At 33.8% G+C, this 25,951-nt stretch overlaps 1 protein-coding gene across 8 annotated transcripts in view; it reads right to left on the reverse strand.

Annotated features, from left to right (window-relative positions):
• beta-Spec (spectrin beta chain) overlaps nucleotides 1-25,951 on the reverse strand; it is a 267,463-nt gene that overhangs the window by 156,610 nt on the left and 84,902 nt on the right. The window contains exon 1 of one of the 8 annotated variants that reach the window (XM_085949069.1): nucleotides 24,217-24,691. The exons of the other annotated variants lie outside the window; for them this stretch is intronic. The gene's annotated coding sequence lies outside the window, so the exon portion shown is untranslated. Of the gene's footprint in view, nucleotides 1-24,216; nucleotides 24,692-25,951 lie in introns of those variants that run through there. 8 annotated transcript variants of the gene reach the window in all.

Below are 25,951 nucleotides of genomic sequence, written 5' to 3' on the forward strand. Positions count from 1 at the left end.
ACCTGCTTACTTACAGGTTTATTTTTCTCAATTCACAATATTTTATTTGGGGCTTAATATGTGGTGATCAATTTCTCATTTAGATGTTAGCATAACTAAACATAAGCCAACACCGGTAATAAAAAATATAGAAAAATTAGTTTCGATGATTTATAAATTATTTATAAGACATGTCCAAAGGAGAAGACGAAATCTAAAATTAGATGAATAATTAAAACACACATTGTATTATTTAATATTTTCACAATGATACCAGAAGCCGAGACAAAGTCGACTGTCGACCACACACAGCTGGGCAAACAAACAGTGTGGAATGCAATGTATGTATTATTAATGTCGATGGCTATTTGGGCAACTAATTAACTGACAATTATTCAACAGAAGATTACTAGTTACGATTCTTTAGCAGTCTGGCTAAAAATTCACATGTTTTTAGTCGAAATTACGTGTGTTATGCCGGGTCCACACTGGCAACATGTCGCCGGCAACCTCGTTAAATTTTACGATAAGTATGACAATTATCGTAACATGTAACGAGGTTGCCGGCGACATGTTGCCAGTGTGGACCCGGCATTAGACTTCAGATCATGGCTACATTCAATGGTTCGAAACAGGGAACTCAGAAATAATGGGAACTGAAATACCCAATGGGTAAGGCGATAGCAGGTAACCGACTCGAGTAAGGAAAAATCCGGGTTAAACTTACACACGTGTCAAGAATACGTTGTACGTCGAATACTGAAAACTGCTCTCGGTTTATGCATTTACGCTCATTTAATGTTGGTGTATTGCACACACTATTGCACGTGCATAATGCGTGCTTCATTTTCGTAGGACACTCACACATTCAAAAACCCTGCATCAACGTGCGGCGTATTGAATATAGCCTATCGGTATTCTATTTATTATCTGTTCTGTGGTTTGAACGAATGGCCAACAAACAATACTGATGGATAAGCGATTCGATTGTTTCTTTCGCTTTGTTTAAAATAAAATGTGTAGCTTCAAAACATGATTGAGACAAACTGATACGAACTGTTTGGATTATCTGAGATAATTTATTCAACACGAAATTATGTAAGTACTTACACATTTAAAACTGTTGGGAGTCATAAAAAATGCTAGTAAAAACGCCACAAGCCAGATGCGTTTTTTGCAAGCTAGATAAGCCTATCAAAAAATGCTAGATCTGGCATGAAAAACGTTAAATTGGCAACGTTGCTCATTAATACGATATAAACTAGGTATGTACCTATAAACAAACATAATATATAATTTTGAGTGAGCAACTAGTGCAATATTAGTATCGCAGAATCATCCCAGTTTCTGCAAAATGGATGAAGCAAGCAGTCATATCGAAAGAAACAAAACACAGCGATGAAAACATGCATCAGAAATGTCGATCTTCCGGTTCGCGTGCACCCGCGCGCCATACAGCGAAAACAGTTTGCCAAAACGACCCACGCGGCAGACGCGGCATGGACCGAGATGCTGGCCGAATAGCGAACGCGGGAATAAAACCGGTAACGATTAATGCTATCGACTGGTTTCTGGGCATACATAATAGTATGCATTGCTTTTTTTATCGGAGAAAGACGAGACAAGGTCAGTCAGACGTTTCGTACAAATTGCCGTCCGAAATGTACAAACAAACATAATAAGATGTTGTGGGTAGCGCATAACAGTACCAACATTTTTTAGTGGTGTGGATTAAGATGTCGATACACACTAAACAATTGGCATGTAAAAAATGATGTAATGACGTAGAATAATAATATAAATGTGGCGCTGATAATTGAACGAATACAAGTGTTCCACGATGACTAAGTAAATCGAGTGCAAAGTTTTAAACATTCTGTAAGTCAAGTCTCTACTCTTTGGAGTACTATAATATGATATTATTAGGATCGGGCATGGTCGGAAAAAAAAAGAAGTGAAGTCTCGGTGTCGAATAATCCAATATTACTATTACTAGAGAGGAATAATGATATTACAATGTATTGTGTTTTTCATAATTTAAGCCAAACATTCAAACATAATACATAGGTAAGTAAGTACACATATTGAAAACAATAATGAGATATTATACAATGTCCATTATACTCCAATGTAAGGAAACAAAAATGCTTATTACTTTTAATACAAAGTAGTGGCATACTTATCCAAAAAGTCAACCTCTCAAAAACTCAAAATACCGAACCCTGCTATTTCAACCATTTTTTTTAAATTCAGTAAGTACTTCTCTAATTTTTGTGTTGATATATTAAAGTGATCATGGATAGCAAATCTACGCTTGATAACTCTATAAACATTTACACATCAGCGCTTACACACAAATTTGCTTTCTTCTGTCAAAAGTCGTATTTATTAGTATTCCTTCAAACCTGTCGCTCTTGCCCTAAGCAACTTTGTCACTACCCGTAGGATTAGTAAACAATAATTAGTGGGTACTTTACATATTAAAGAATATATTATAACGGTTTTTATTACAACTAATTCCTCATACTTATAGCTGTACCTATAAAAAAACTCTCATCTCAAATTGAATTCACTCTAGTTCAATAATAACCATGATATCTAAACCTAAACAATTCGCTTTCCAATACACCATTACTTAAGGCTATACCTCAGTTGAGGCATGGTCTAAAAAGATCGTGGCTAGGCGATGCGCGGATTGTGCAAATGACGCGTGCCGAACGAAATATAATTTGTCATATAAATCCAACATGCGTCCATTTAATGTTCTGTTTATTGTTCTATTAGTAACAATAATAATATATTCATTGACATGTTTTCTTTTTCAAGTAAATGGATAACGTTTTTTAGTCATCTTTACGCGATTTAACAATTAATACGTCCGTCGCCATCACGAAACAAATTGACGTGTTCACAGCTCGACGTTCGCTCTCCGATTGCTAACGAGTCCGAAATTTCGTCGCACCTATAGTTGAAAATTATTTGCCGTTTCACTGAAGTGCCGTCTTAAATGCTGGTCACCGCTTACTTTTAATCTATTACTTAGTAAAAAGGTTCCAAGATATACCTACATTTTGGATGAGCTTTTCCGAATTCTGGGAATCTCCCACTGACAGATCTCGCGGAGCCCGATTGGGAATCACTGCCATAACGAGTGCTTCGCTAAAATCACTTCATTATACGGTGTCATACTTCCACCTCAATCCCATAAAAATCAATTCCGATCAGACGCATCGGTTTAAATGGGCGTGGGCTTCAGAGGAATCAGTAGCGTGATATTTTCCGCAAAGCCATTTATCGAGTATTGTCTCAGGATTAACCTCGGCAATCGAATCTGGTTAACCGCTAGCGATAAAGCCATTAGCTTTAATTAAAGCGTTATGCGGAATAATGGAATCGCGTCGAGTTCGTGGAAAACTACACACTCGTGCTGAACAATAATGACATTAAATAATCAATAAATCAATCACAAATAATTAAGAATTACTAAGATCATATAGGAAAGTTGGTTCAAATACAGTCGAACTTGGTTATTACGAGGAAGATGAGACCGACTGAATTTGCTCGTTATAAGCGTTAGGTACTCGTTATATCAGAGAATAGGTATTTTTTAAATAAGCGATCACATAACACAAAAAGTCTCGATTCAAACAAGCATGGCATTCATAAACTACAAAAGAAGTTGTTTGTTGTAATGAACGCTGGTAGGTGCTTACTGACTTCACAAACCTTGGATTTGTACATGGAATTTCAACTATAGCATGGATACTTTTTCAATATTGTCGGCGAAACCACCAATTAGGTAGGTACTTAGACACGTAACTAGTGTCATAAACGTAATCCGATCTCGGCGGCATCCTGTCCGGTCGGATTTTATTGCTTAGGGTCGAAATGTTTAACGATCGACACATTTTTAAGAAAATTTTTGACGATATTTTAGCTCGGTAGGTATATCCGATAAGTAGCGATATAAAAGTGAATAAATGTATGGAGAAAATCATAAACTAAAATGTCAACGAATGTTTCCACATTATCTCGCTACATCCGTGATCGAAATAACCTAGTTAGACATGATGCACGTCGTGTACTGTCATGCTGTCACGGCGACAAATTTAGTAGGTATATGGTTTCGTCATTCCGCAGAATATTTTGAACGATCACTATCTCTATAAATTCAGTTATGGAGAGTGCCAACTTTAATGTATTAATATTTTGAATTATTATTCATGCTAATTTCAATTAATTTAAACAGTTTCTATCAGTGCGTACGTTAAAATTACCGACGATATTGCATCCATAGATAATATTTTGAACAGAACACAATTTGCAGACCATAGATAATAGACAATATTCTTATAGAAAATACATAGTGCCAACCACTAAAAACAAAAAACACGCGATTTTTACATAAGTTGAAAATATGTAGGCATGTGGAAAATTATAAAAAAAACGTTCATTGAGTAATACGGGTGCCAATGCAGCGCGGTACGCGTGAGGCATTGTAATACCTACATCAATGGTGTGAAGTGATCTCATTGTTGTTCTGGTGATTTCGCCATATTTTGCTAATTGACAATGTTCGTTTAAAAGTTCAAAATGTGCTACGGGATGGGAGCATCAGTCTTAACATTTTAAACAGCAATAAAAACGACACTATGCGTGGCAGTAGCATAGAACATACACGTAAACGTGAGAGAAAGAGGGGTAGGCGGGGAATGAGATTGTTGACAGGTAGTACCTGGGAATATTTGCTAGTAATAAATAATATAAAACTAAACTTTTGAACCATGTCAGTGGATAACCATCCAAAAAAAAGGAACACATGACATCTGCTACTGCTGTTATCTGCCAACCGTTTGGCCTGTGAGAAAGCGAAGTCAACGGTTATTATAAAAAAAATATTAGACATTTTGTCATTTAATGGCTTTATAATGCAAATATAACCTCCTTGGAGACATTTAAATTTATACATCGACTGGCTTGTATAGAAAGCGGATGCTAAGCGGCACAAAGATAACGACGTCTATTTAAAATTACTTATACATTATAAAAATATAGTCACTATAATAATAATAATAATAAGCACTTCAATATTACAAGGTTGTATGCAAAATTATATATATATTTAAATAATCATCAGTCTTTAATAACGGCTAAAACCCCACCCATGATGGCCGAGCGGTAACGCTTACAATATTGTGGGTCTGATAAATTCACATGTAGTTTTCCAATAGCTGTTTGGAGCCAGAGTATATAGGTAATAGGGTTGAGCAAATGACTATAAATTTGAAAAAATGTACCCCTTTATTGTTATGTAAACCGCATTCGATAATTGTATATCTGTTAATGATAAAATTAAACCTGTATAAATAAACTCCGATGTCTCAGAACAGGGTGGTTTACGAGGACACCTTCATCATTTAGTTAGATGTACTTCGTATCCTAATATGATAAGACAGCATATTAAAAATTTACACATGTGGTTGTTGGTTCTTGCTCGATTCCAATTTCGATTAATTTAGAATCAAACAATACGTTCAATATTTTTTTTAAATATAAAATAAATTTATTTTGACGAGACGTATTTTTTAAAACATTATGAAGCAGGACTAAGCGAGGTCGCACATCTACACTCCTCACGACTGCAATACGTCGAATATGTCGATCGATGTAATTTTGTTGCTATTCACAAAAAATATGCAATTTGATGTACTTCTCACACACCTCGAATGCGTCATTTTAGTGTGAAAAAACACCCAGTGCATATGCGGACGGAAGGAAGATAAACCATTGCGCCCAGTTTTGATTTTAGGACTAGGTATCACACCCACGGTGGCCGCGCGGCTTAAGCGTTTGACTATAACGCCGTGGGTCCCAGGTTCGAACCCTGGGTCTGGCAAGTATACATATTGTTTTTCAATCTGTGTCTGTCAGGGTATGGACCTTATAAAAACCAAAATCTGTTAATACAAACCTCTACTCTGTGGAGGCCCATATGATCCTATTAGGATCGGACATGGTCGAAAAGAAAAGAAGACTAGGTATACCCCAGTCAAAACGACTATCAATGTGCGACTGGGTTAAGGAATATTATGTAAATGTACCAAGCATGACCAATAAAAATTATTGATACCTACAGTAATAATTTCTGTTACACATACATACACTTTAAAGTTTAGCGAAACCATTTCAGAAATTAAGATGATGACAATAATGAGAATTAAGAAGTATAATCAAAGTAGGTGGTTGATAACTAATTAGAGAGTAATTTAAAATTGTATTAAACAAATTACTTAATCATGAATTACCACCACACGCCACCAAATAAAGGAAGAAAACATTTAAAGTAATTAAATGTTGAGGTGTTGAGAGCATACAGTTTTACAAAGTTCTACGTTACTTAAACATTTTCTCAATATTATTTTTAAACGTAACATACAGAGTTGTAATAATTATAAAACAGCAATATAATCTTTATGTTAAAACATAATAATATTCTTGGTAAGTTTTATATAGAAGACGGTGGAAAGTTGTGAAAGATTAGCAGGCGAAAATTCAAACTTTGCTTTTACTTATCCGAGTCTCAGCGAAAATAGGGCGGTTTATTTAGGTTACAGATTATGAAATTATGAGATCAACGATTTTCGGAGAGTTTAACAAAGAAGATTTATGGCGTCATCGCGCAGTGGTTATCGTGTTTATTTAGTTTTGAAAGATTAATTATATTTATAGACAGCTGCGGTATATGAATACATGTGCGGTTGATCTAGGAATAAAAGTACTACTAACACGATTTTACAGTAGCATTAGACGAAAATTAATGATGCTCTAATATTGTAAAGCTCAAATTACACCGGGAGACGCTCAAGCCGATCGTGAGATTAAACTTTGGATCATTCCCTAGAGTCGTGGCCAAATTAGAATAATTCATGCGAGAACATGCGGTAATCGTCGAACTAATTGAATCATCAGCGAAAAATATGAATAATTCCATTTTGGCCAGAACTCCAAAGTAACATTATGATCGGGTGTCTATCATGGCAGTAAAAATCTGCTAGTGTAGTTTGGCCTTAAAACATGTTTCAATTTAGATTCCACAGATCGGGCCAGAATTTTTGTTAGTCAATCAGCCAAAATTTTTATTATACATAACGTGACCATTTTTTTTCTTCCTCAAAACGGAACATCTACTAATTTTTAGGTGATAGTATGTGTATTCAAGAATTCAAGTGCATATTTCTTCATAGTTTTTATCTATTAGTGAAAAGAACATGAATGAACACGTAAATAAACAATTTGTGTGGTCTCATATTTTTCTGAAGAACAAAGTACTTACTTATATTTATTTTGAATTTGATTTCAAATAAGAATGAAATTCCTGGCAGGACTTTATTTACAACTGTGTTTTTTTCTTAATTAAGAGAAAAGACCCTTTCTACCAGTGCCTTTCTATAGATTTTTTTGATTTTTCCCACCTTTTTTTTGAAATTGTTAACGTGGGTATTCTACTCTTTCTAAAAACGGGACATTTCGGCGTCCCGAAGCTGTGCTTGGGGACAACGGGATAAGCTACCTAAAACGGGACGTATGGTAACGTTCATTATACATAATATCTACTATACGTATTTAAACGTAAACTAACAATAAACATCATAAAACAAACACACATTATTACATTTCGCCGTAGCACAGTTTACCGTGAGATTTCTTACCGGAAAGAGATTCCCGTATAGCTTTGAAATTTAAAAACTATGTGTTATTCGTGGAGCATTGCGGACTGTGCTGTTCCAATTTTATTAGATTCAATAAAAATATTTATTTGATACCTACTGATCGGTACCAAATGTTTGAAATGCCTTGATCATAATCAAATATTTGATAGGTAGGACTTGATACAAGAACCTACTACCAGAATTTTACATAAATATCTATATAAGATATGATTGTATTTCTTATTTACTTACTTACGTACCTATTTTCTTCTGTCTTCCTCTTGCATTCCTGTGGTTATTTATTACGTATATTTAAAGTGGTTAGGTAAGGAATTGATTCTACTAGTAGTCCTACGGCCAACTGCATACGTACAAATTTCCGGGTACGATCTCGGAATTGGGACAAAACGCATTATTTCAGTTTTTGCTGTTTTTCTGTTTTAAATGCCAAAATGTATACAATTTTACGCTCTACGTCCTGGCAAAACGCACAAAGGCACAGGATATAATGGTGAGAAAATAGAAACATTATTAAATCATATTGTTATTTTTTTTATTCTTATAGAAAGCATGATAATGACCTAATGCGTTCTGCGTATACAAAATACAGGACTTGTAACATGTCGTATATTGTGTTTGCCATAAAGGTTAGTCTTTATAATGTAGAAAAAATGTTTTTAAATCATAAAAAAATCAATGTGGGAGAACGCTTTGAAAAAAAAATTAAAGTCCTTTTTGCGATTATCTCAGAACTTGTTTTAATGAGTTAATGCTTTGTCAGTATACCCTCGATATTAAACAGTTCGTATTTTGCCGCATATACTGTGTACCCACCACAATCAATCACTCGAAAAATATAAAACAGAAGATACACTTCAAATAGTATGGGCATGTATATTATCAGAGCCGCAGTACGGCGACGGAATCGTTATCAGAGGCTTATCGCGAGTTTATTGCGACGGGTCGGGCACTCGGTCGCCAACGCGATGTGACATAACCTGATACAACGTTGTATAACAGGTGCGCGCGGCTTAATTCAAGGTGCGCAAGGCTACGCAGCGTGTGTAGTATATCGAACTATTCGCCGGGCGGATTTGAGCTCGAGTTCGGATACTGTTGTGATGCATACGATTGCTTACAGATGATGAGAGTATGAGGTATATGCCAACAGAGAACCTAGCGGAAAAATACGAAGTTTGCATTTAAAGATTTTTTTTTTGATAATTTACAATTTCAACTGTATTAATTAATAAATATGTATCTGAAAACACTAAAAAGATTTTTTTTTAATTCAAAGATAAACTTGTAAAAAAATGTAATCAAATGTGAATTCGTTGCAGGGTCACATCTTGTTATTACATTATATTTTATGGTAATATTTATTAAATAGTCATATTTATTATTAATAAAATTTAGTTTATTAAGTTTTCAATTTTTTAACGTTTCGATTTTTGACTAATTCATCGTTTTAATATTTTTATATTTATTTTAAAAAACATCGATTTTTATAAAAATATAAATGTGTATAACTTGAAATCCTTTTTATTGGGAGAACAAACGACGTACATAAAACCACAGGGAAAATATCAATCATATAAATACCTACCATATAATAATATATGGGCATTTTCGCCAAAGTTTGTACATTGCGTTTTTGGCATGTCCCATGACTTTGATTGATTTTTTCATAGTTATTATATTATAAAATGTTGGAAAGTTATGTACTTTTAACATGCAAATTTATTAATTTACTCTATTCAATCAGTTAAATACAACTATCTGACCTGTATATATTTTTAATTGATTATTTAGATCGAAAGGTAGTGCGTTTTTACCATGTCCCACCCATAAATTCAAATAAACAAAGTCTAATTTCGTCATTAATTTTGAGTGTGTAAAATTAAATTCGTAGTGTTTTCAACAGCTTACATTATATATTTTTGGAAAATATATAGTTTTTTCGTAAATTTGTACCAATATTGAAAAAAAATCACGTTTAAAGTGTGTCCCAGGATATTTGAAAAAGTGGAACTCCACATTCCGTTACCACGATTTTAGCATGAAGGCGAAAAATTTTCACTATAAATATGTTTTTTTTTAATGTAGCAACATTTTTGTATAACACTGATCGCCATGTACACTTTAAATTGTTGGTGTGTGTCGGTATCGCTATCGGAACAGGTTGCTTTCTGGGTTGGTCATTTAAGAAGTTCCACTACTGTTACCACGATTTATAAGGTAAGAAAACACATATTTCTATTTCACATACTACACATATTGAGCTTATCTTTCATACTACAGATATAATAAAACATATCGCAGGTTTAACAATAAAACTAAGCTAAATTTTGGCTTCAAACACTTCTGAAACAGAATCCGTTACTTCCATTCCGAAACTATATTGGTGGTAACGTATATGTGGAATGTAAAAGTAACGAAATGGCATGCATAAAGTTGGGTTTACAGTGTGTGTTTAGTTCTTCATAGATTATAAAAATTTTATTTTGTCTGTTCGTATGAAAAACAAAAATATTTTCATTAAAAAATATAGAAAATAACCTGACTATAATATAATAATATAATAAAGATTAAAAAAGTATGTGATATATCTGAATACGCAAAAATAGCGCACATAAAAGTATGGAGATAAAAAAAAACAACAGAAGGAAAAGAAAAAACACCAGACTGAAATAATTGCGAGACAGGCACTGGCTCTGTCATACTCTTTCTGTTATACGCCACCAAAATTTTAAAACTTCTCCATACATTTTAGGCATAGAAATTTATAAAAATGTATGAAAAAGTATTTTTTTGTCACGTTTAACAGAAATGTGTACTCGATTAGATTTAATACCTAGAACTGTAGGTATTCACGAAATGTCAGAAAAGTACGTCTTGATTACAATCAACCTGTATAGCTACATTTTATGTTGATGAATACAATTAAATTTCAAGACAACATACAGTCGAACTTGGTTATTACGAGGAAGATGGGACCGACTGAATTTGCTTGTTATAAGCGTTACTCGTTATATCAGAGAATAGGTATTTTTAAATGAGCATGTCACATTACACAAAAAGTCGAAAATAAAAAATTTGGAAACCATCGTAAAAATCCCCGAAACGAGCATGGCATTCATAAACTACAAAAGAAGTTGTTTATTGTAATTAACGCTGGTAGGTACCTACGGACTTCACAAACCTTGGATTTTTCAACCATATGCGTGGATACTTTTTTATTATTGTCGGTGAAACACCAATAAGGTAGGTACTTAGACACTTTACTAGTGTCATAAACGTAATCCGACCCCGGCGGCATCCTGTCCAATCGGATTTTATTGCTTAGGGTCGAAATGTTTTAAAACGGTCGACACATTAACAGTATTTTAGCTCGGTATATCCGATAAGTTGCTCGTTATAACAGTGAAAAAATTAAATGTATGGCGAAAATCATAAACCAATTGTCAACAAATGTTTCGTTATTACATCCGAGATCTCGCTATGTCCGAGATCGTAATAACCGAGTTTGACTATAATTATTTTCGTAAAAGTTATATACTCCGTGCCGCGCTAGGAACTCGCGTCTGAATCCCTTGCTGATTTTTTTTTCATATATTGTTAATTTGCTTAAAAATATTTTTTATCTGAGTTACAAATAATATAAATGCCAAATAAAGTTATGGTAATGTATAGTGTGTCAAAATTATTACCTACCTTATTTTACAAGTATTGTGAAATTTATTATAAAATATATCTATTTTAGTGATTAAGTTTGATTTGTTTTGTTATTTTGACGCACGTTGAATATTTATCTGTCTATCAAAAAATTCAAATAAATTTCATAAAACAAAAATTTGTTTTTATGGTAACATGTAACTTAAGCTTTACAAATTACACTCCGTTACCATTTCGTTCCATTCCGAAAATGTCCCCAAAAAAGTTGAACGTTAACTATTTTTCATTTGATTATTAAATAACGAAACTTATTTATTTTTCCAATAAAATTTAGTAAAAGTGATTATTGTCTTTAAAAAAATAGCAGAACGAACATTGATTGGTTTTTTCAAATACTAAAGGAAAAATGCTCTGCCATTATAGACATAGGGTAACGGAGGGGAACGAAATGTGCCCAAGAATTAAAATTCAATAATATTTTTTGACTATTTGTAGTTTTATTTTGAAGTGTATGGTTTTTTTAATCTAATAGAGCTCTTTTAAGTGATAAAAAGTGTTTCATTCATGTTTTAAAAGCTAAGTTTCGTAGTCACGGAACGGAAACTTATTATGCCCAATTTCATAATAAAAATGATATAAATATTGTATTAATCAATATTTTGCTGAAAAATTGCTATCACCAATTCAGTAATAGAACAAGGAATCTGCTAGCTATATAAAAATGGTTAATTTGAGTGAAAAAATAATATTACCCAAATTTCAAACATGTACAAACTTTGGCGAAAATGCCCATATACCAAAGGGAAAATATCAAGTAAGACAGATTTCGCTTTCAAACAATAATTATACCTACCCATACAAATCGCACGAATCATGTCACTTCCTACAGCTCATTGCATTATACTACGTCATATTCATTCCACCATTGTGTTTCATACAATATATTATTCGGAAAACTAGCTGAAGACGTGACTTAAAATGTCTCCCAGAATAATATAATCTAGTAATACCTATGTAGAGGAAATAGGCACGTAGTGTGTGAGCATCATTCATTTTGCAAAAGAACTCTTAGGCGGCACGAGGAAAAGCTTGCTACATTTCCCTGGGGTTGGATACAATTAAATTTTCCTACAAGCCTGACATCAATTTTCCATGCTTATTTTTAGTTATACGCAAAGTAATTGCAGAGTTTGACGAAAGTTAAATTTACTTTTGATTAAATTAACATATTATTAATATCTTCTCTGCAAAAGAGAAATTAACACAAGAATAAACAAAACACCAAATTAAAATAAATGTATAGGGCATCATTAGAAAAGGGGAAATGGAGTAAGTCTATTCTACCATCACCACGAGAGGTCAGTGACGTCCCGTGGGGGTAGGCAGATTGAGCGTCGCTTGGGGGCGGCAGTTAATCAAAGGGCGGCAAATCGAGGAGAATCATTATGTATATATAGAAAGCTACCTAAACTTAGTAATAACGGAAATATCTTTCCATTAAAAAAATCAGCTCACTGGTTGGAAATAAAATATATCTATTAATTAGGTAAGTACTATACAATTTTCAACAGGACTTTATTTTTTTGTTGGGTTCGCGATGTCTAATTTACTTCCATTGTCCTTGGACGTCACGTTCTTCACAGTCACTCGCGAGTTATGGAAATTGTCAGGTGTATTTTTAAATGTAAGTACTTATCTGAAACCGTAGATTCGCAATATTGTTTATTGAAGCAGAGATGGCATTTGAGTTAGATTTACTAGTATAGGTGCCTATATCTTGTTAGTAATATATCCATACAACACAATTCTTAGATATTAGAGTCATGAAAGGATGATACAAAGTACTGTATAAAAAAAATGTGGCGGCATTTTGGCACTGCCTAGGGGCGGCATTTTGTCTAGGGACGCCACTGCGAGAGGTGCCCGGTTTGTAGAGTGTCCTTTGACGAGGAATGAGCTTAAGTTAATACTGAGGCTAATAAGAACAGGGCACACAATGGGCAAAAGATTTGATGTCCTCATGGGAAGAAGCGAATCGCAACTCTGCGATGAATGTCATGTTTTAGAGGACATTGTACATATAGCACTACAATGCACTAAATATGAACTTCACAGAGTACAGCTGCGAATTGCGGATATCTATGAGAATGTCGACGAATTGAAAAGGTAAGACGGAAGAGCTAGGCAAAATTGTAAAGTTATTTAACAGAATAGGAGTGAGGACCTGATCGACGGATCCCCTTCTAGAAGAGAAGAGGCGATATGACAGCGAGTCGCAGTCAAAGCCTCGGTAAAATCACAAAAAAAAATGTAAGGTTTATACTATTCCATGCGAGTCATTTTTTTGCGACACGCGTTTCGCCTTTCGATATCATCAGGCACTGTGCACACTCACCAATGGCAAATGCTCACGGATATTCAGTTACTTAAATCAATTAGAATTTTAATTCAAAGTCGATAATTGTAACAAAAATCATAATTATTATTGAAGAAAAGAAAACAATCCATTAATAAGTAGGTAAGCACTTAGGTACCTACTTACTATTAAAAAAAATATTAATATTATGTTGTCAACTTGTTATACCTATATACACCATGGCCAAGATAATCATAAGCTGGGAATAAGGTTTTTTAAATTTTTCATACAGAGCACAGTGGCGTATTTAGGGACGTGAGTGCTCCAGACACTTAATAATTTTGGGGCCCAAAGATAATAAAAACCATAAATTCCAACTCCCGATGTACCACCTACTAAAAATATCAAAGAACGAATAATGACTGAAGACATAAATAATAATATTAATGGTTTTTTTGTTTGTTCACAAGATAATATTTTACACTTAATTTTTGAAAAATACGTCCGAAAAATAAATCAAGATGATACAATTAAACATCTGTATGATTGGCGTGAACTGTTTCGAGGCCCCCTTTTAAAATTTCCGACTAATCGATTGCATCATATGCGACAAGGAAAATCCCCATTTTACATTGGGTAAATTGCCTAAATGGTGACCAGTCCTAATTCGTTTTTTTTTCAATTATACGTCAGTAATTTGACGTTAAATTCGCAGTCATAAATCATAGTATTCTCAACCTTGCATTTTTTTTAAATAAGGATTATAATATATAATAATAACAAGTGTGACTAAAGCACCTGCCAACTTTGAGAAGCGTGTACCTAAACCAAATTCATTCAGGTGATGCAACATTTCAATATTTCAATATTCCAAACCCCAAACGATTTGTCTTTGATATTCATTGAAAATACCCGAGGAAAAATGTTCGGAATGGGACACGTTTCAGTGTCTCGGGCACGGATCAGCACACATTCTTTTCCAATTTGCCATCACACGTATGTATATTGAAATAAGTTAAACCAGTAGTATACATAATAAATGAACCATTATAAGCAGTCCTTGGTTGAGAAACGGCAGTATAATATTTCAACAGGAATCCGATATAGGAATTCAATACATAATATCGTTTGGCGAAGTATTCACGCAGTGGGAAGGTGGTTTATTTGCCATTTATATTGACTAAGTAACCTGCACCTAAATCTACTATAAACACCCACGATGGCCGCGCGGCTTAAGCGTCAGACTGTAGCGTCTATCACATAAAAAAATATGATATGATAATATAATATAATATAATATGTCGAGTATTACTTATTAACGCTACTCAAAATTCTATAAGTAAAGAAATTCTGTGTGGCAAACTTATAAAATGTCATTCCTTGTTAATTGTTAATCATTAATAATTTAAAATTTTGACATTGTAAATGTGTCTGAAAGTGTGCGAACGGTACCATATAACTTTAATAATTATAAATGAATAATTATTATGAACTTTAAATATTTTATCACATTTATTTTATAATTCTACTGTACGAAAGGATAGAGTATTACCAGTAAACATTTCCATTTGGTGGCAATACATACAGTTATATTATGACTAACTTCACTTCAATCACTTCTATTATGAGATGTCAAAACGGAATAAGAATAAATGACAGAAATGAAAATATAACAATTTATAATGATCTCTGTACTTATAATATTATCATTTATACCAATCACCGTATGACACTATTGATGTTACCAGTGTGTTTGTTGGAATGAATACATTATTAAAATCACATTTGAAAGTGACATATAAAGCAGCCATTTTGAATAACGTGTGACGTCAGATTGCTTACGTCACAAACAGTGCTATACGCTATATGGTGGAAAATTGGTTAAATAGCTGATAAATAATTTGGGAATCTCATACATACGGCCCTAAGTATTTTCACAACATCTCTACAAGCAAAAGTCACCGCACGCCACTGGTCTCTTCCCACCTGCTACCGTAAACTTCGCAGTCTATTTATTATCTTTACCTTCGTTTATAACGATATTTTAATTAATAATTGAAACAAGTAGATATTTAATTAGGCGCGGCAACGTTGACTCGAAATTAATACAACGTAAACTGATTAACAAGCCAGTTAAGTGACTTAGGCGCGGGAAAAATTCCGAAATGGCGGAGAGAATTCATAGCCGATTAATTTTCGCGCAAATTGTTAAAGGTAGGATACGAAGGAGGGGGCCGAAATTAATTTCGCATATCGAAGCCAAAAATAGAGAGAAACGTTTTCGACAAAGTCTTTTATAAAAAAAAATCTATATTTGAAGCCCCGCCTGTTATCGGACATGAGGAGGCACGGTAAAAATGTCGGATCTCGTTTATAATCGATGGAATGTCTATGAAATGAAGATTCATGTAATATTTCATTAACATCCACGACCTATTTCATTGGAACGCCTGGTTTAATAAATGAAAATATTGTACGTTGTTTTTTTGCGAAATGCGAAAGATTTGAAGGGGTTGGCAGAAAAGCGGCTGAACCTTTATGTCGTAAAAATACTTCCTACATCTATTCTGTTCCGCGACACAGATAATATAGCCGAAATGAGAAATAGGTGCATACATATTCCTACTCTAAAATGGTCGTTGGGACAATTAAAAAATTGGTTATTTAAAAGATATGACGTAGCGTACTATGTAAAGCTTCCATTGACACGAGGAAAAGTTTTCACATCTGAATCCTAGAGAAAAATTTCGATGTCATTTCGGAAAAGAGACTTTGAAGGGAATTTTTCAAAATAACTAAAACCCATGTCTCCAAAGAATTCGCAAAATGTTATTTATGAAATACTTACGGTATTAAACCAATCGAAACCAAGAGTCTTTACTTGTAGTCAAGTGTAATACTGATGATGTCTCTATAGTAATCGAAAGTATTCCCCGTAAAAGTGAAAGTACCAACATGTTTATTAACTTTACACTTACATTCACTAGAAGAATAATGCCTAGCCTATAGTCCGGACCTAAGCATTGAATAAATTGTTTAAAACTGTTTTTTTGTTATTCTGTCGCAAATGAAAAATATTTGCAAATGTGCGAAAGGAACTAAGTATGTGTGTGGCCTTATTTGGGGGAAGATGTTAATGATGGTGGTAGCGATGCTTGGCCTTGTGAAATGTTGTTGTGATTGAAGCGCTCCAAGTCGTAGGTACGGCATTGACTGTCGAAATTACATTTAATTTGAGATTTGCAGATGTGGACGAACATTGGTTTACAAAAATTGGATGTATCTACCGGGGCTCGAGTCTCGACTAAGCTCATTCGTAATAAAAGAGCATATTCACACACATGCCAACAAGAGTACAACAGATAACTTCTTAATATGTACACGTGAAGATTGTGCCATTAGTGTAAGATAGTAACCCAGGGTTCAGTAATAATGGTAGATATACTAAAGAGTAATGGTCCAAAATGAACAATAATGATGTAAATACTACATACATAAAACAACCAATTCATTTCAATCGTGTTCTTTTTTTGTTATGTCGTTAAGAAGCAACCGTAGAAGCAGCGAGTGTCTTTAACTGGACATGTAGTAGGTATGATGTAGGACAGTAGGGTAAATAACCGATAAAATGTTTCACAATGATTTCCCCGATTAACTAATTATTGTTATAAATATTTAATCACACGATTACCCAATACACATAACCTATAGCCTATAACCTACAATAAAAAAAAATCAATCCAACTAAAATACTTAAAAGGGTAAAGATAAAATACTTACTTAAAAGTAAATTATCAATTCGAGTGCTTAAAGTCAGACAACGTTATCTACAAAAAAGTGTTTTTTTTTTTTTTTGAGATAACGTTATTTTACATTTACGGCTACATGATAGTCAAACAACGTTATGTCAATCTTTTCTAATTTCTTATTAAATCGTCAGTAAAGTTTAACGCTAACTACATAAGTTACCCTTGTTTTCATATTTTTTAAAACTATCCCTATAAATTTTAACATCATCATAAGCAAGATAAATGTACAATACACAATAAATTATAAAATATTAACATTAGGTTTTAAATAAACATTTCCCTTGTTGAGAGTTGCTCTCCTGTAAAGTTGCACTTTTGTAGATAGTGTTGTTTGACACTAAACCCTCGAATTTAGCTCATATTTTCGGATTGCTAGTGATTTTCCTAAAGCATTAGAGACTTTTTTGCAATGTATTTGCGATACTTTGGTAGGTAAATGAGGTTTGTATGTTTTTTTTATTATATTATCGTGTCATAATACTTACGTAGTTACATGTTAATTTATTGTACTATGTACTACATTTCGCCGTAACACCGTAGTTCACCGTGTACTGTCTTACTGAAAAGAAATGTCCGTATAGTATTGATATCAAAAACTACCCATCTACGTACGTGGATCATTGCAGGCAGTAATGTTCCAAATTTATTAAATTCAATAAGAATATTAAGTAATTTGATATTGAATGGTACTTACCTATTACATATCTGTTTTATGACTTAATACTTACATACTTACGAGCACCTACCAGAATTTTATAAAAAATATACGATAAATTATATTTGTAATTTACCTTGGTACATTATTTTCTTCTGTCTTTCCCTTGTATTCCGGTGGTTATTATTACATGAGTGTTTTATATAGACATGCATTCGATCTCAATACTATACAGATATTGATTTCCGATACCTACGGTCAATTGCATACATACAAATTTCCGGACACAGTGATGACATGACTGGTTTTTTGTAAGTAAGTACATGGTTTTATTAATGAATTTCATTTTGGCGAGTGCTAGTGATCGAGACTGTATGTCGTGCATTAGAGGCTGTAGTCGTATTATAAATGATCACCAACATTTAATTTGACACACGTTTTTGTGCTATGGTGAAAAAAAACATGTGAATATTGCTGGACGATCCACCAGGTTACTTTGTCCCTACCGTAAGTGAAAAATAACCCAATTTTCTTAAACCCCATTAGACAACGGTAAGTACCAAAACTTGTAATGAAGGAAACGCTTTGGTAATGAGATAAGTTATCTTGTAATACGACATACTATAAGCGTATCCCAACGTTATGTAAGCAGACTTGTTTTGCACGTAACACAAGATAGTTTACGGAAGATAATGGTCCATGAGTGCCCCAACATTTCAGAAGTCTGACAGAATATAGGCACTTACTTTGTAGGCATGCTTCTAGGCTTGTGAAAGAGAATAGGTAAATGTTAATTATACAGAGTTAGTTACTGACGATGTAATAAAGAACTAGGTAAGAGTGGTGCCACGGTGTCATTTATGGTTACATGTAAATTATACGTAAAACATTTCAACGTGGCGCAGTTCGCCGTGAGCTTTCTATCGGAAAGATATGACCGTATACTATGTACACTGTATACGGTCTCCAATTTTATTAGATTCAATATGAACATTAGTTCAATTTTCATTGCTGACTTTGGCAAAATTCATGAATTCAAGAATGATAACCTAACCTATCGTAACAAATAATCCAGTAGGTATATCGGCTATTTTCAAAATTTGTTTGCTGCTGGCTTCTTGTAAAGTGTAAACCGACAAGAACCGTGTTTTAATTAGACATAAATTTTATGCCAGTACTATACGACCCTTAGACAATAGAATACGACCCAAAGAGGTTGGAGGGTCTTTAATATACAGCCATACATTTCCAATACAACATTTCACGGTGAAGTGTGATTCGGCGAACTGCACACGTACAAGTTTCCGGACATGGTAAATTGTACGAATACATTATCGCCGATAACATTTCAATCATTTGAGATACTAAGTTTATCTGTAGACAGTAAAAATGTTGACTGACATGGAAAGTTTAATATTAATTCGTAACAAATATTGGTACAAGTCTGTTTACTGGAAACCAGGCGGGAATAGCGGCAATTTTCATAGCCGATTTCGGCAAAATTCATGAATAATTCAAGAATGATTACCAAACTAAATCAATGTAACCCAACCTAACCTAAGAAATAATCGAGTTAGTATATCGACTGTTTTCAAAATTTGTTTGTCGCTGGCTTCCACTAAGTAAACAGACAATAACCTAAATATTTATATAGTAGCTTGTACCTAACCATTCGGCAGACCCGACAAAAAGCATCGGGAATTTATAGCAATATCACCTTTATTGCAATGGCGTGAGAACTGATTATGCCATTCGGCAGACCCGACAAAAAAGTGAGTGTCATTTTTTTTTCCAGATGCTTCGTCCATATTAATGTCATTGGATATACATCACATTACCTCTGTTTTGGCATATATATTTTTTGATCTAGCAACATTAAGTCACTTGTCTTTGATCTGTTATTTTGGCCTGCCTACAATAAATATACATCTGTCAAAAAAGAGGATGACACAAGAGTTTTTGTTAACCCTGTGGATGCAAAAAGACTTCACAGAGAAAAATTCATATGGAAAATTGGAAGAGGAATAAAAATAAGTAATTAAGGAATTCAGGAGAGGCCTTTAAATTATAATTAATTTATTCTCAACAAAATAGTTTTATTTGATTCTCCCAAAATGCCCAAATGTAACATAGATCATTATTAAGGGGGAAGCTTTATTTATTGAAGTAAAAGCACATACATTCATATTTATTATTCTCTATTCTATTGTAGTAAAAAACGTACACAATTTTGTGAATTACAAGGTTTTTGAATTGCCCAGCATATAATTTATTTAAAATATGTCTGGCAATAATAATCATGTATTATTTTTTATTAACATTGCATGTTCCTATTATGAGTGAAACATGTGGCATCGTGACATCACGTGAGACAAATTAATGACATTACGATAATCATCAACGCCGTTCGGGCCTTGAATATTTTTGGCATTCAACAGTTTTACGAAATAGAATAAAAAGTCGAACACAATCGAAAGTTTGGTAGATAAAGACTACATACACAGGGGCGGATTAGTTGTCGGATTTTTTTCCAAGTCTTTCGGACGAGGTGATGACATGAAAATGAATTACCGTAGGCACCATTAATCACGGCGTATGATTTAATTTTACTACAATCGTCTTTTAGATTTAGGCAACAAAAATCTGTTCTACCGATCGAATCAAACCTTCCATGTTGGGTGTATGTTTAATCAAAATTATAAAACATTACGGTGGCCTTATGTTAGAACTTGCGAGTCCAAGTCCGCCGGTCGACATGACGTCATTGTGACGTACTACCGGAGTGATAATAGCATTCGAGAAAATAACGCTAGTCAAATGCTGGCGTTATTCATTGTCCCCATACACAAATAGGTGTTTCAGCGTAATAATATCTATGGTGAGCAGTGTGTGTTGGGCGACTTGCCTCGAGCGTGTATTGGCTGACGTCACAATTACGTCATGTCGTCAGGTGACTTGATATCACTAGTTAGAACATAGGGCTGCAGTCATGTGTCAGTTTAGCCGCCCAGTGTCATTTGCACCACCCAGCCTAAACTTTGTAATTCAGTGGCGAAGGGTGGAGATAAGATTGTTAAGATCTGACATAAATTATTGTGCACATTAAACTTTCTCAGTCAGACGTATTTGTTTATTTTGTAATAAGACTACAATTTTACGGATGCAGTTGGTTAATTAAAAAATAAGCAAATAAACTCTGCCTTACCAAACCATAATAGGAGGTTTGGTATGCGTTGGGCGATCTGACAAAGTAGTGCACACTTTTTCAGTCATATTTATTTGTTTTCGTTGAAACAAGAATACATTTTACAGAGGTGATGGTTTGTTTTTTTTTAATTTACTAAGCCCTGCCTAAACCAAACCATAATCGATAAAAAAATATTCGTTTATCTATAAAATATATAAAAAAAATTATGTATGGTAGATATAATGGTATAATTTTATAAATAAACGAATATTTTTTGACTATTATATTATACTTACTATGGCTTGGATTATGCAGGGTTTAATTGAATTTAAAAAATTAACGAACACTGTCTACTCACTGTAGTCTTAGTTCAATGAAAACATAGGTATACGTTGACTGTCAAAGTTTAGTAGGTATACCCTATTTATGTCAGACCTTTACAGCCTACCTCCACCCTTCTTAATTCGTCACGTCGTAGTTAACTTATCAATGGTTGTTGATTAACAATAACGAAGAGCATACGACAATCAACACCGAAAATCAATTCCATTTTCTAATCAGATAAGACGTTAAGTGACATGTTCTCGTGGAATGTTATTTTGATTAAAGCGCGCAAATTTGTACGATATGGATTGTTGTAATCGTGCAACGTAACTAAATTTAATTTTTATAGCATTGATTGTGCACTGATATTTTTTTGTTGGCACAGATGTTTACATATCGTCTCTGTAGGATTGGTTTGTCGAATAGACCAAATGTAAAATGGAGATGAAAAACCAATTACATTATCCTATATTTAAATACATGGAGGTATTTAAATTGTTTTTTTACAGCATATGAATGCTGTTTTCATTACAAAGCGATTTAAAGAAAAGGATGAATCTGGTCCATTTAGATACAAAAAATCATTCTGTATTAAAAGGTCGATTCCGACAAAAACGGATATTCGACAAACCAATCTATAGCGACGATATATCTATCTTCATAATTTTTATTTACGGATAGGTGCATGTTAGTGTGGACCAAGTATCACGAGGAAACGTGCATGCCATCGTTGACTGCATTATTGATGAGGATGAGAAAAAGTTAAAATTGAATTAACTTGACTTATAGATAGATTTGGCAGACATGTTTAGGGGGGATAGTGGGTAATTTCTACCAGTGAGTATCTATTGTAGGTACCTAATGAGATGAGGGATACAAATATTACATAACTTAATAACGCCAGTGTTTACCCCTCACGTGCTTGATAAAAAAAGCAATAACACTGAAAGCCATTGAAATTCGTTCAAGATATTTTCTTTTTCAATAGGGGAGGGGTGAAATTGGTTTTGTCCTAAAGTGACAATCCTCTCAGTTATGTTAACAAACCAATAATACTATACCCAACTACTGGTGCATGACTACAGTCTACTAAGGAAGGGCGGGTTTCCATCCCTCGGGATTGTCATGCAAATACACTTTAAGGATTGGTTCGTATAACGACATTCGGCTGGTATCTAACGAGCTTCATGAAACAATAAGCAGTCAATAAAAAATTATCGATAATATAAAAAAAAATACACGTGATTCAAGTAAATTTCACAATATACGACAAGGATTAAACTGGGCAAAATTAAAACCTTGTCCATGCCAAGAAGATTTGAGACAGGGCATAATGTTCGGAAACAATTATTGTCAAACAGCTTGTAATCAAAATGTGTTTACTTGTTTAAAAAAAAGGTGAATAATAAGAGCAATACTAATAAAAGTGAAAAGATAATATAAATAGAAACATTATATTTCGGATAACCGACTAGTCTTTACACCACGAATTAATAGTAAAATATACTGGCGGTTTTCGGTATCCTCCAGGGAAGGCGAAGCAGAGGAATCATTGGAGCGATCAAGTGAAGGAACTTACTGGGGCAGCCTTCATTCTGCCCTGAAAAAAACGGTGTACCGAGAGAGATGGACAGTCTTGGTCGCTCAGACTGAGAAAATTTATCACGATCCTCAACCATGAGGAAACAACCGAGAAAAATACCTAATAATATTAAAATATAAATAATATAAAAGTATTTACTGTCAAAATTGACAAGACATTAATTGGAGGGATTGGGAAACAAAGCGGCAGATTCAATTTTCGTAAAACGTAGAATTTAATACCTTCTCATTATGGAAAAGATATTTTTAAATGTTTGTATACTAATAATATAACAAAATTGGTAAGTAGGTTAGGTATAAAAGAAAAATAATAAGACATTGTCATTGACTTAAAAACATTTTTCAAAAATAGAAACTGCCGTTTTTGTTTCTAGATCGCTGAATTATTATATTTACTTTACCCACTGACATGAAATTATTGAAATTACCATTTAACACAATTAACTTTAGTACCTACTTACCTACCTAAATCAAAGAGGTTTATAGAAAATACATAAATCAATCCGAATTTTTAAGATTAAGTAAGTAGCTGATACTATTTGATTTAATTTTTAAAACAACATTTCAATTATGTACATAGTTACTTCATATAAAGTAAATGTATGTAAAACAATTCCGAGAGATCCCGTTTCTGTGACGCCAAAATAACATCAGCAACGAGACACCAAATTTCGAAATGTCAAAACGAGTAAACAACAATAAAATTATTCGAGAACAAGTAACATTAAAAATGGAATAATAAAATTATTACTTATAAAAAAACATTCATTAACTTCACGCGTGCAACTTTCACCGAGCGATTCGCCGGTTGTGCGGATTATGCAATCAATGTTTTCGAGCAAAACCCAACAAGACAGTTTATCATTTCGACATTTCACAATATAGGTATTATGTATTTAATTAGAAAAATATTCACATACCTCAAAGAAAGATTATCCTGTACGAACCATAAACCCAAGGAAAAACACTTCACAGTAAAAAAAAAAAAAAAAATCACTGACACAACATGCAACTTAACAATATAATGAATAATAATATATTGGTAAAATTAAAAACTTTTTATTCCTTCCAAAGGTACCGCACTATGGTATAAAAATTCACAATACTTCAGCAGATCCCACACCACGGCAGTAATAACTTATCGATGTAAAAACCGGTAGATGCTGTTTGAATTTTTTGTTACTAAACCTTAGGCAAGTAAATATTCTTGAGAATAGATACTTTTCACTGACTGATTATTATATTATTACCGTGTCGAAACGTTGTAGACAAAATTAAATCGACTGTTCCGGTGTTATTTGAAATGAGAAATTAAAATTGTAAAAGACCCGTCAAACAAAAAAAAGTCAGGGCTGCTGAGACGTTACCACACCGGCGAGAGCGCGGACCAAGACTGAACGAAAAATGGGGAGGGGAGGCCGGCTAGGGCGGAGGGAGGGATGCGCAAGCGCGGAGGGACGTGTACCTCAATAATTTTGAAGATAAAGTTTGTCGGTTGGGAGTATGCGAAATTTTAAAATGTTGTTTCTTCATTGGAAGTATGTTTCTGATATTGAATGCACTGGAAAAGAGAATTGATGCACTATATGCACTAGATGCACTAGACTATGTGCACTCACCAAATACACAGGTGTATTTGCCCTTTGGCGAGTGCACATAGTGCCTGATGATGCCGAAAGGCGAAACCCGGGTGGCAAAAAAACGACTCAAATGGAATAGTACAAAACTTAAATCGATTAGAATTTAACAAAATATGTGTTTTTTTATGAGTACATAATATTATCGAGTGGCAACTGGTAGCTGTATAAATACCGTCAGCTGCGCATCTATTATATACACAAGACCGCGGAAGTCCGCTACGGCAGCTATCTAGGGTATGTTTGTATCGAAGTATTAGCACTTATTGTAACAATTACAATAAAAAGAGCCTCTTAATTTCTCAAATTACCCGATATTTTTTGGTGAGAAACAATTGTCAGCCTTCTAATTGACGGCGCGTACTATATGTTTTGCGGAAATACTATAAATTGGTGACAAAGATGGAAACACTGAAAGACAATAATGCAGTCCACAGCGTGTTGTCTTGTGATTGGTGTTTATATCTATGGGCATTTCATTGCCTAATTCAAATCAAGAACGTACACAATGTGTTCATATATAAGCACACACAGTTTGACACAACTTTTGAGCGAAGTTTTTATACAATGACCATGAACACATCAAATATCTCAGTTTGGACTAGGCATAAGAGACACTGAAAAACCACAAAACCATCCTAAAGCCAGCTGATTAAAGTTCAACGATAGGAGTGGAAAATCCAATTGAGAAGACCACATCGAACAGTGGACAAGGATTCTTTTCAAAAGTTATTATTCCTCACTTGCGGAAGATACGAATTTGACAATTTTGTACATTCATACGCGACGAACTAGAAGGCCAAATAATGCGGATAATAAAGACGAGTATAGGGCGATTCGGGAGAGGCGGACGGTGAGGTCAATCTAAGCAATTTATCACAATCAAATTATATTTTCACGAATTCAATTGGTGGACGTACATATTATGAGAACTGAAAATCATTCAGTTTTCATAAACACGGAGGGACCTACACATATGGCAATTATTTCTATGAGCCAAGTGAATAAAAATATGAAG

Source organism: Rhyacophila brunnea, unplaced genomic scaffold (genome assembly GCF_057557595.1).
Source record: "Rhyacophila brunnea isolate RB1 unplaced genomic scaffold, BYU_Rbru_1.0 scaffold_21, whole genome shotgun sequence".
Taxonomy (NCBI): Eukaryota; Metazoa; Arthropoda; class Insecta; order Trichoptera; family Rhyacophilidae; genus Rhyacophila; species Rhyacophila brunnea.